This window comes from Chlamydotis macqueenii, chromosome 2, assembly GCF_036417535.1.
Source record: "Chlamydotis macqueenii isolate bChlMac1 chromosome 2, bChlMac1.mat, whole genome shotgun sequence".
NCBI lineage: Eukaryota > Metazoa > Chordata > Aves > Otidiformes > Otididae > Chlamydotis > Chlamydotis macqueenii.
Window position 1 is genome coordinate 147,276,371 of NC_141557.1, and position 13,389 is coordinate 147,289,759.

General features: G+C 32.9%; 1 protein-coding gene across 4 annotated transcripts in view; it reads right to left on the minus strand.

Moving 5' to 3' along the window:
• The window catches only part of CSMD3 (CUB and Sushi multiple domains 3), a 743,929-nt gene that overhangs the window by 590,268 nt on the left and 140,272 nt on the right, over positions 1 to 13,389 (minus strand). The window lies entirely within an intron of this gene.

A 13,389-nucleotide genomic window follows, 5' to 3' on the forward strand; every position in this document is an offset into this window, starting at 1 on the left:
ACTCACACTCCAACTGTATACTCTTTTGACTGATGTTTTAGCATCATAAATAGCTTGATTGCAACATTTACCATAATTAATTGCGGAAGTCCTTTAGTTGATGGACATATAAAGATAGATTCTGTGTAAGTGAGCAAAAGGGGTTTCATAATCTCATCCTGAGCTCTTCAAAGCTTGTGCCAAATATACTTCCCGGCCTAATACTAACAGGGAAAAGGCAAATCAGGTAAACCTGTGCTTGGATTCATAGCAAATTTCCCTGATCTACAAAGTAAAGAGGCAAGATGGAAGAACAGAAAGACATATATATATATAGCCTTAATTTATTTTCCTGAGTTCCTGAGTTCCATGTAACTAAATTATTCTTCTGCATCCCTGATGTGATCGTGAGTGCATGCACACAGGCACACAGATTTACATTTATATATAAAAACATATTTAAATGTAGTATGGAAAAATAATTTGAACTTTTATAATAAGTTTCAATTAAACTAAAAATGTATATGTGGTTACCAAAATAAGTGGTATGGATCATGAGATACCATTACATTGTCAAACTTCCATGTCAAGAACTACCAAGAACTGGGATGTATTATTGCATTTCTGATGCCAGCCAGGAAACAAAACTATGTATCAGTTGTTAAAAGTAATAATCCAGTGTAGTAATCTATATATATTATACATGTCTGTACATATGTATGCTATACTTAAAATATATATTCTAACAATGTGTTCATCCGCAAGACTTGCTGTACGAATAATTTTTGATGTGAATATGTTAAATATGCAGATTAGTTGCTGATGTTGCTGCTATTTCTTTCTTTCTCTTATATAATAGACACTGTGGATACGGATTTGACTTCCATTGCCTTGCACAAGGACACAGGACAGAAGTAAGAAGATAACCTGGGTCATCTCGAACACTTCAAAGCTCACCTAAATGGCTGATCAACAGCTTTATCAAGCTAACTGTTCTGTCCTCCAACAAAACTCTCCTGTCCTCCAATCTACTCTCAGGCTTTACAAAGAAGGCAACACTGCAGTTGACATCTGCGTATTTGTTCAAAGGGATTTCTCTTAAATCCTTTAAAGGTTTTCAAGGCCACTCCAGTTATTATTTATCATCATAGCATGTCAAAATAGAGGTAAGAATATAATCATGTATATTTTGGTTATCTTATGAATCGTATTCTATTAACTTGAAAACTGTCTACACAGTGTTTTTATTTTCGGCTTCTCCAAGAAGATGAAATCTTTCAGAGGCCTCTATTTCTTAGTGTTTTGTAAAAAGGTCACAAAAAGATTCCCTTGTCCTTTGAAATGAATAAGATAAAGATTAATGATGCCTTTAACAGTCATTGCCTAAAATTGCTTGATTTACTCTTACTGCTATCTCATCAAGAATTACACACAGAAAGCAATATGTTATTATGAAATTATATTACATTTTAAAGCACTAATTAAAAATCACCCTCCTAAAATGAAACTAATTTTTGAGTTGCAATACTATATGACTCATCTAAAAAGAAAACTTGTCATTTTCTATTAACGTTTTAGTGTTATGGAAGTGACTAGTATGTTACCTCTTCTAACCCTTCAAGTAATTTTATTCCTGATTCTAGATAACAAAATAGAAAATAAATTGTACAATGTAAAATATATTAGTTTCTTCTGTGAGTATTTTCATTTTGAACATACACAAGTGCATTATTTTGAGGGGAGGTGGAGCTAATTCATCAAGTAACTGGATTAGTCTTCTTTGAAAGGTAGTATCTATTTTCAAACTGAATGTGACACTATACTACCAACACCCTGCTATTTAAAGCTACAAATTTTTACCTTGAGATTGTCATCTGTCAGGGAACTCAAGAATTGCCAAACTAGATTGTAATTTTTGTACAGCTCTGCACAGATTCTTTACTTCAGTGACATTCTGATATTCAGTAATGATATGAAGCGTGGAGAAGTATTTCCTTTTAAATTTGCTACATTGTAATTTAGTTGAACTTCTCCTTGTTCACGTACTCTGAAAATAAGAATAATTGAATTTTTTGCACCATCCTACTTTTTTGCATTTTTATTGTGTATTGTTGCACATCTCCTTTTAAAGCAAACTGTCCCAATTATTTCAGTCTCTCTCCAAGTAAGAATTTTCTTTGTCCTTTATTTGTCAGTTATCTCTAAATTATATGCATTGCTTGCTTGCAGAAGCCAAAATGCTTTTTTATATCAATACTCCACCTCTAAGCAAGGTATGTATGAACAATTGTCCTCTGGTTTTTTTTACATGATGATAAAACACTGAGATCAAGATATCCTTTAATGCTTTCAGTAAGTTTCTATTTTATTAATTCCTATTAACGTCAATGGAAATTCCATCCAAGATTGTGGGTAAAATATGCCTCAGAGAGTTCTGCTTAGCAGGAATGGACACAGTCCTTTAAAGAGTTTACTTAGGAGAAATTCAGCCACTTATAAATACTAATTAATATGCTAATTAAATCACATTAAATATAATTTATTTGTGACAATACTTTCAAAAGCAATGCTGACAGAAGTTGAGACTCTCTCCTTCTCAGCAGTCACTCAAAGAGAAACAAGTCATAATCAAATACAGAAGTTTCAAATTTAATTTCTTTTTATTAAGATTTTAAGTCAGGAATTTTTTTTTTCTTTTATGTTATTTTTAAAATCAAGAGTAGCATCTGTCCTCCCTAAACTGTTTAAATATGAAATTTATAATTTGGTGTCCAAATATCCAGAACAACTATTTGCAAATATCCTAGTAAAAATTGCATTTGTTGTATCATTGTTGTATTGCATTCAGCTCACTGGAAACTATTACCATTTTCTCTACTGCAGACTAATATTCTTCACACACTAAATCTGATATTAAAAATTTAGAAACATAAATAATTTTGTCTTTTTTTTAAGAGTTGATTCATATCTTCATCACAGTTTTTGTTCACAGCTATTACAAATCATTATGATCTCATTTTTCCCAACCTAAAGTGAGAAACACTGTCAGTATCAAAAGTATATCTTCATGAGTATTAACTCATTGAAAAACCTGGGAAATATCCCAATAGAGGGTAATAGTTGTTTCATTTATTACTTTTGAAATTGAATACTCTTAGTAAACCTATACCGTAAATTTGGATATGTCCCTGTATTACTGCATGGCACTAGTCCTAGACTGCTTATACACTCGTGTCTACTATTCTAAACAGTAATTCCTCTGCCAGAAAAACTTGAGTATGGGCCAGGGAATATGCCATTCCACTCCAGTTGTCTTTTGGTGCAGGACTTGGTGTAACAGGAAATACTAAAACACGGCTATACACAAATATCCTTTGGAAAAGCAATGCATATGTAGTTGTCTTCTTGACAAGTGAGAATGCTTTGGTATTGAAGATTCAAGACTGATTTCAGAAGTGCTGCATGTAGTATGTGTGTGGATATAATGAGTGCTATACATTCCGAGGGTCCCAAATATTAGGAAAGAAGACACATTTGTAACAATATGAAGTAGCCTGAAATCCAGTTGTCCAAGATTCATCTATATCAAATCTTGAAATGGTTTATTTTAGTTGCATATAGTTTTGCAAATGTTTTATAAACTAAAAAATAACTTAGGCACATAGTTTCTATTTCATAATATTTTGTTTTCTTTCTCAAAACATATATTTTGTTTACTTTCTTTTCTACTCTGTCTTCTTTCACATTGCTCTGGATATATGAGTATGCTTGGTCTAGAAATAGATCTTAAAGGCAGTAGAAAAATTCACTGATGAGTATAAACATACCTTTGTCTTCCTACACGCATACTGAAATATACATATACATGCCTGTCCTCACTTGAGTGAGGGAAGCCACAGGAAAAAATTGGAGTAGGCAGTACAAGTGCAGTGAACAAAAAAAATTAAAAACTTAATATCTAAGTGGCAGTTTAACTGCACAAATACATATGGTTCAGAGACCAAAGAAAGATACACTGTAAATTAATGCTTTGAAAGATCTACCACAAGCAACACAGATTTATTAAAACAGAGATTAAATGAAAAAAAATTCTTTGTAGTAATTCAACAATAAAAATGGTTATTCCCTGATTCCAACAGATCTCTCCCCTCAAGATACAAACGGAGAGTGAAGGGTCTCTATTCTGAAATTCACATTTGTTTACAGCAGTAATAGAAATAACTCTTTTATCTAACAACCAGAACTTCTCTGAAGTTTTTATTCTTCTTTCTGCATATTATGTGGGTCAATCAGAAAAGACTGTCATATTCTGGTATCTATCTATAAGTTCATAGGCAAGAGGAAGTATGAGAAAGATTTTTTTTTCCCTAAAGGAAAATAAGGTAAAACATGTTTTTCTTCTGCTGTTCTTAATTGTTCTTTCTTGATAGACAAATATCTTTGTAATAGTAACCTCACTGAGGGTCTCTACTGTTCACTAAAGATAATACAGCTAATTACATTGCATAGTTTCTTACATATTTTTTAATAAGTTACATAATTTTACTTTTTTCTTCCCTTTGAAATAATTTTCTTGTGAAAAAATGACAGAGGAATTTGACAACCGAAGTAGAATTACTGATTAGTATAAGGGTGTCTTTTAAAACTGTATCCTGTGGGAACTTTAAATGTAGATTTTTATACTGAGTTTGATTTTGGTTCTAAGTACATTGAAACAATCATTGCATTTGCCTTCTTCGCAAGTAACACAAGACTGTTTCTATTTACAGCACTAAAGTCATATGTTATTTTTATAGGAACAAACCCATTTCAGCATTAAGTAGATTAGAACTGCATTAATATAATTCTTCTACAAGCAAGATAACAACAGCAACAAGAAGTATAGCAAAAACCCCTCCAAGATATGTGAAGGAAACAAGTGATAATTGTACTAGTGTATTAACATTGATACAGTGAGCATGACAAATGTAATACAAGAAACGGTCCAGGTTTGCAATACATTCCCTTCACATAAAATACACTGTTGGGTACATCTTTTTAAATCAGCTGAAGACACAGAACAGCACTGGAGAGGTGAAAGACCACGCAAAAAGACAATGGTGGGTACTAATTTTACCATATGACAGCATAGCAACCTGATCTAGTCAGGGATGTCCCTGCTCCTTGCAGGGGGGTTGGACTAGATGACCTTTGAAGGTCCCTTCCAACTCTAACCATTCTATGATTCTATAATCCAGCACCAAGTGGAATCAACAGAAAGATGGCTATAAGCATCAATAGCTATGGCTAAATCTGACATTTCCCCATCAGATACTGTTCTAAAGTGTTACCTGAAGGGAATAACAAACAGATAAAGACAGAATAGTTAGCGAGGAGAGCTTTACAGTTAACAGCACCAGCAATCCTTATTTGCCTTTACCAAATTCCACCTGAATTCAGTTAAAGCTTTATCTGCAGTAAATTCATGTACTTCTGAGGGTACCAGTTAAATCCCGAGTATGGCTGGAATTCACATAGTGCATGGACTGAGAAAGACCACTGAAGACTACAGGAAGTTTTGGAATGGGGATAGAGCTGCTAGTGTTGCAAAGATTGTTCCATCCATGCTGTTCTGAAAGTATTCAATCCTATCAGTATAGTCCAAAGCCTGAGGTACTGTGTCTGCCACATGTGATGGTTGTTCAGTTTCCCAGGTGGATGAAGCCCAAACAGATACACCCTGCCCGCCATGCAATGGCTGTGTATATACGTGTATATGAGTCACAACAGGATTGTTCCATTTAGACTGTAGTGATTCTGAGCACTTTTTTTTTGGCATAGCTGTATTCTGTAGGCAGCTGGAAAGAGGCTGTTTTAATTATAGAGCAAAGGACAATCTAAAATAAAAAATACTCATAAAACCTATACCATATCGTTATTCCTTCTGCAGTATGTATTTCTTACTATGCCTTTTAGAGTTATACAAAAGAATTTAATCTTCAATTCTGAATTGTTTTGGTAAGAAATATCTCATAGTATTATTTATTTTCATTCTACTGTTGCCTCAATGCCTCACCTTATTTTACTTTATGCTAGGTACTTTATACATGCTGCATTGTTCCTCACTGATTGTCCTTACTTGGAGAATTTACAGTAAGCAAATATATAAAAAGCTAACTGAATTTAGGAAAAGGCAGTTTACCTACCAAAGGAGGGTGTCATAGCACAAACAAGGTGTGTGGTATCATATAGATAGTGTCTCCACACAAATTTCTCAGACAATAACAGATACATATGTCAAATAAATTTCATTAATTTTATATATTTGATGTACTGTCATATTTAGAGTCCTATTGAAATTAAGATTCCATTTTGCAAGATGTAACACAAATATTAGGAAGATGTATAGATTTATATTCAAGGAATACTGAAGGAATACTGAAGGCAGAAAAATAAACAGAATGAAATAAAACACATTTTGTGGAAAAGTACTGGGACTTTTTAAGGAGACTTAAGAAGAATTGTAAGAGTTGACACTTGAGCACTGATAGGCATTGCTAATTAGTGAATTGACTCTTAAACAGTTATAAAGGCTAATCTGAAAGTGTATGGTTTAAATATTATACACTAGAAACTGATTGGTCTCAAAGAGAAAGTATGAAACATCTCTTCCAGCTTTTTATTCTCAAAGGCCTTCTGAACTGACCAGTATATAGTCTGATGAGACAGACGCATATCCATGGCTAGTCAGCCATGCCTCATGGCTGACTTATTAGCCCAGGTTTCCCTGTCACAGGCCTTCTTCACCAATTGTATCTTAACATTGAAGGCAGAGAACTTCCGGTATGTTGAACTTTTCAATTTTTATTTTTTTTTTAAGAGAAAAATTATTTCTACTACAGTGGATCACTCAGGGTTTAAAACTGGAATTTAAAGTACAAGATGTGGATATGGGATGTGTCATGGACATATCATTAAACAGTGGCATAAAAGGGCACAAAAAAAAAAATCAGTTTTCTCCTCGTGAAAGGCACTTCAACACGCGAGAACTGGCACTAGGTGGCATCTGAAACATTCAGAGCTGTTGTATGACCTGGCAGAGTAACATACATTTCCTTCCATATTGATGGTAACATAAAATTCCATTTTTTTAACATATATTACAAATACTTGTTATATGCATGTGTGGGTATATATATGTTTATATATAGGATTATTACTAGGAGACATTGTAATACTCTGTTAGAAGTTTGATGTTTTCTTAGAGGACATGCTGTCTCTTACACTCAAATTTCAGTCTAGCTTAACAGTGTTTAAGAAAACATATTTACAAAGTTGGAGCTACATCCCTGTACTTATTTTCTAAATGTTTCTAGTTTAGTCATTCTGACAAAAGAATGGTGGGCCTTAATTTTTTAATTTAGTTTTCATTTAGAAAGGTTTATGGTTTAGAATTTTTCTTTAGAAGACCGAATCATTATTTCCTCCAAAATCTGTGTCACACTTGTTTTTCCAGCACCATCATTTCTTGATAGAATTAATGTCCTAACTGTATTTGATGGCAAAGGGTCATAATAAACCTTCTGGGATGTCATGAGGACATTACCAAACCCTTCAGATGTCTTTTCTTTTTTTTATATTTCATAGTGAATCTCAACTGGCAGGTTGAGACTACTCCTCAGTAGATAGGATAGGCCAGAGCCTTTGTTTAGTCAAGACCAGATTGCTGCAATTACTTTTCTGAACATTCGTATCATATCCTTTCAACAGAACATCTTTACAAAACACAATTTCTTTATCCTTTTATGTGTCTCAAGGTCTCAGCACATCAAGTGAAATTTAAAATACTTAATCCAAGCTTCCTTTTAAAGTATTTTCATTAATGCTTCATGATGCAACAGCACATCTTTCAGACTATGTGTGGATACAATACAGCTTATTCAGTTAGCCATGTTTTATTATATTGTATAGCTGTCATTAATATTTATTCATACTCTCAAAAATGTAAATTTGTGGTAATGTAAATAAATGTAAGGTAAAAATATTACATTTTCAAATGCAACATGTCTTATTGTGAATCAAAATTTTTTCATCTAAATGCTGAAATAAAATCTCCACTCCATATCAGGATGGAAGTGTAATCCCTTTTCTTTACATCAAACTGTACTCAGGGATCCTGCATTCAGAATATATCTGAAAATACTGCCTATCTATTAAGTAGGAGAAAGTTTATAATTAAAAGTGTACAACTAATAGTAGTAAAACTTTTATTTTTCTCATTTTTCTCAGTGTTTATGATATGACTCAGAAACACATAAAAATGCAGTTCTTGTATAATAAAGTGCTATTCTCAGTCATTTTTCTAACCACATTTGTACTTTTAAGGTCTGAAGCAGAAGGCTATCTAATAAAGTCCTTTTTATTAGAAACGGTCTCTTTGGTTAATGTTCATCTCTGGTATAACATGAATTTTTCACTAAAAAATGTCCAGACATGAGAACATTTTAAAATACTGGGTCAAGGATATATGCATGATTCTGCTTTTAATGGTACTTTGATAATTTCACAGTGCTGAATTGCATTATGGCCTAATAACTCTGCTGCATGAGGTGAAATAATGTAACATTACTGATCTTGTCCAAATTACTTACATGATTATTCATTAACCAGGAAAGTCATTGTGATCCACTTAATGGATAACAATGTGAATAAATAAATACTTGCAACAGGCCATTCATCAAGAGCAAGCAAAAAAAAACCTTTGAAAACTTATATTCCATAAAATTTTGCTTTATAACTTATTCCTGAGCTGTGCATCCACAACGCTGTACCTCCAAAACAGTTAGCTTTCCATCCAGAAGGAAAAGCACATTCTATTCCAAACACAAAAGCATTAAATCTGCTTTTCCCATCTAGTCCACCTTTCCTTTTCACTTTTAATAAGAATTGCTAGATGTCCTTCACTTGGGAGTTATCTGTAATTGTTATTTTATTTCACCATTATGCTATAATTTTCCTTTTGTAAGAATTAGTGTTGTTATTCAGCATTCTATTACCACCTTCATTACATGGGCTTCTGCATTTCTCAGAGAACACCTCTTGAGTGTCAAAACTTATGCTGGAGGCAAGTTCTCTGGCACATTTGGGAACACACTTTCAGAATTCTCAACCAGGGAAGAATGAAAGTAGTGTACTTTCTGATGAAACGTGATTTTTTTTTTTTTTTTATGCAGGAATGATTTTAAATGCCTGAAAACGGAAAGAGCTTCCAAGTTGAATATGCACCAACATTATTCTTTAAGCAATTATCAATTCACATAGGGGGATCAGCTTTATTAATTATATCATTTGTGGTGCTCAGTGAAAAGCACTTAATTTTTTTTTTTTTCTTTCTAATAGTGAAAAAGTAAATAATATAGTAGTGTACATGGTTCAGTATAGTATTGCCTCCGGGCCATGGACTATTATAGGGTTGGTTTTTTTTTTCAGAGATTTTAAAATCAGAAAGGGCTATTTGTAAGTTGTAGTCTGAATCCTGTAGGAGCAGAGATCAAACCATTTCCTTTGTTATTCCTGCATCAAAATAACTGTGTTTGCGACATAAACAGTAAAAGGCATTTAATCTTATTTTATAGATACAGTTAAGGAGAGCATCTGCAAATTAATTCACGTGACATAGACATATTCACTTTCTTCCTTCAAAGTCTCTTTTTTTAACCAATATGAGCTTGAACTCATATAGTTAGCCTTCCCTCAAATAATGTTAGCAGCCAGAATAACAGCTACTTTTATCCCCATCCCTTCAGGTTGCCTACTGTGGGTCATTCCTCTCTTGACTGATCTGTTATTGGAATGTCCAGAAATGCTCATGATTTGAGAAAAGTTTATTAGTAAAATAACTCAAGATTTTAATTAACTTCCCATTAACCGCCTGTCTAGGCCACTGTTTCTCTGTCTATCTCTATGTGACAGGTTAATACTGAAACAGCTATGCCAGTCATGCCTCTGAGCTTACTGGTATTTCAATACTGAGAAACTACTTGAACAACACCCTTTCAGCTTCTACTTTTAAATGCTTTCAATATTCTCCGCTTTTACTGAGAAAAAGAAAAATGTTCTAGGAAAAGATAAGTTTAATAGCCTACTGCAGTCCTGCACAAATCACTGTTCAACAGAGCTTATGAAGTGTTTGTTGTGGTGCTAACTCACTGAAAGATCATATATCTTGTAGAGATCTTTGCAAAACTTTAAACTTTAAAGAGTGACAGATTGGTATGTTAGAAGAGCTGAACAGTGTCAAAGAAATACATGTCGTACAAGCAGGCTGTTAGCACAGTGTGAAATGGTAAGGAGTAAGCAGAAATGTATCCTCAGGTCTACAGCTGACATGTTCAATCATGCAATATAGAATTGTACTTTAATGTATAAGGAGAAAAAACAGTAAATGTCAATTAATAGACAAAAATATTTTTGGTATTAATTTTCCATTTTTAGTGGAAAGGTGCTAATGAACAGATGAACATTTCAGCTTGATTTCCCCTCCTTTTTGCCCTGCAAAATAGCGCAGAACAAGAAAAATGAGGGGAAAGATCAATTTTTTACTGTTTCTTAACACATTTGGAAAGCTGTGTTTTCATTCAGAGAAAAATCTATTTTCATCAGACATGTTTGTGACAAGAGGAGCACTTTTGCAATTAACGTTGACTTGGTTGTCAGATGTTTACTGTATTAATGTACTGGCTAGATACAAATAGAAGGCCATAAGGGAAAATAAAGATGGAGTGGAGGGGACAAGGAAATTTATGAATATCCAGACTTTTTAGTTTGGTTCTTAGCACCGTGGATGCTCAACCCAGCATTCAATTGTGATATTTTCGGCAGTGAACTTTCTGGATGTTAAATATGGCTCAATTAACTAATACATATTAGTATATAAGGATCTGAAAATCCTGAAAAACTTTTCTTCTTTATCAGTTGTACCTAATCAAGTATTTACTAACAGACCTATGACACGACCTGGACAGTGCTGATTTGATTTCTGTAGTTTCTACCTTGTTTCAAGGAAAATCAAACCAGTCTTCATTATGACACATTTTCTTCTCTCTACATATTTACTACAATAAGAAAAATGAAAATTGAGTTACTACCTCTTGTTTATATTAATGTGCTTATATAAGCTGAAACTTTTGAGTATGTCTTTATGTCTCTCTATTTCTGCAGTAGTTTATTCCATTTTAAATCTCTCACTTAAATAAGTCCTGTAATGCTTTGCCTCTCCTTACATTAGCAACCTTTGCACAAAGATACTGAGAATATGCTGGGACATAAGAAACAAGTGTATAATCTCTTAACTGGATTCAGTATGTGCATTTCTACTTTCCTATATTATTTTTGTAAGAGAATTTAAGTATAAAGTCTACAGTTATGATAGACTTGACTACTGTAAAAAGGTAAGAAAACCTGAATTAATAAGATCTACAAACTGGAGATAAATTGGAGATTAGTAGCTCAAATTTATATTGTGATCCCCCTCATTCAGAATTTTAAAAAACGTTTTTCAATACAATTGAGAAAGCTCCAGGGCTAACTTTTACTTTAGTTCTGTAACATTGAAAATTAGATGGAGAGTAGGGAATAAAAATCCTTAGTTGTTTCCAGTTTTTTTATTTGCTTTGTGAAACAAAAGATATTTTGAAACACATAATGATTTACTAAAATCAGCAGTTATAACTCTCCTTAGCCACTGTTTCATGAAGGATGATATCGGCATTACTACATGCTGAAATAAGTAAAGCCTCCTCCTCCAGTATTACAATTTATGGGATTGCTCAATTATTGAAACATCTGAGTTATTTAGTTGTGTTTGAACAAAATCTTAAGAATTGGAATAGATACTCAAAGTCCAGATGACTAAGGACGTACTGTTCTTGGTGGTGAAGATTGCTATGACTAAATAAAGAAATAAAACTTTATATTATTATTATTATTATTTCCTATATTTCTATATATTTTTTTACCGAGATTGAATTCAGATACTTTTTAAAACTTGAAGATAAGAAAAAATGTCTCAGATGTAGTTTGTTTTCTAGTAACAGACAAGGAAAATGTATTTTTGGTTATGAAAAGCCAAACTTTTGTATAACAATTTATCTTGGAAAAGTGTATTAATTTATCTGCACTACTTTCTACTTCAGTCTTTACTGAGATCAGTCTAGTGATGGTCACAAAAATGGAAAACAATCCACAGAACCCCTCAAAAATTTGACTGCATCATCAAGTGCATGACATTCTGCTTGCTCTTCAAAAATCTGTGCTGTTTTCAGCATTACAGTCATCTGGCTCATAGCTGGAACTCGAATTCCAAGTATCAACAGTGTCTAGAAATGCCAGTTATTGTTTATAACTGTAACTATTTTCAATTAATACATGTCAGAGTATCAAATGATACTGAAGAGGTCTTTTTCACCACAGAATTGGACTAAAGGGTAAGTTTTTAACAGGCAGCTAGAGATGGATGTTAAGGTAACGTCAAATACCTAGAAATCCACATATCAAGTTCAAGAAATCAAACTACATCACTTCAGTTTCTAGGAAAATCCTTTCCTAAGTGCCACTCATTCCTGATTGGTGATTCTATAAATTTTAGTCCTGGCTAGTACCAGATCTGTTTGAAAGACCTGTTGATAATTACATTATCTTCACTTGACAATGTAGAATCATAGAATTAATATATTTTTCATATTTATATAGCTTAAAATCCTTTAATCCATGGGATCCTGATTTCTTCCAGTTTAAGAGTGAATATTTTCATTTAAGTATCTCCCTACCCTTAACAAGTGGAATATGCATACATAGTATGTGGAGTATATAATAGACATGCTTTATAACAAGGTTTCCTTTTGAACAATAAACAGCTAGAACTTGTTCCAACAAGATATCATCTGTAAAAAGAACAATTAAAAAAAAAGATCTAATTTATGAAACAAATCCATACAGCCATATGTTCATATCAGCTCTTTCTCACGTTATTCTTTTTGGTTATCTATTTTCTGCTGTGAAAACCAGACTAGCTTCAGGTCATTTTAGATCATTTTAAATTATCTGAGTCAATGACTTCCAAGATATATAGTAGAGGATGGTGACACAATTACTGGGACACATAGTGGATTTTTTTCTAAAAGACCTTTGATATCTAAATTTCTCAAGGAGGATGCTGCTTATTTAATGATTGGTTAAGAACTGCAGTGCTAATCATACAGCAAATAGATGATGGGCATTACCCACCTGCCTTTGAAACTGGCAGATATTTTAGTATCTACTGATCTTTTAGGTGGTAATCAAAATTACTGAAAGAAAAATAAAATTTTTATTCAGTTACAAATTTTACATGTTAGGCATGAATTTCATAATTTTCAAGAAAACTATAAATGA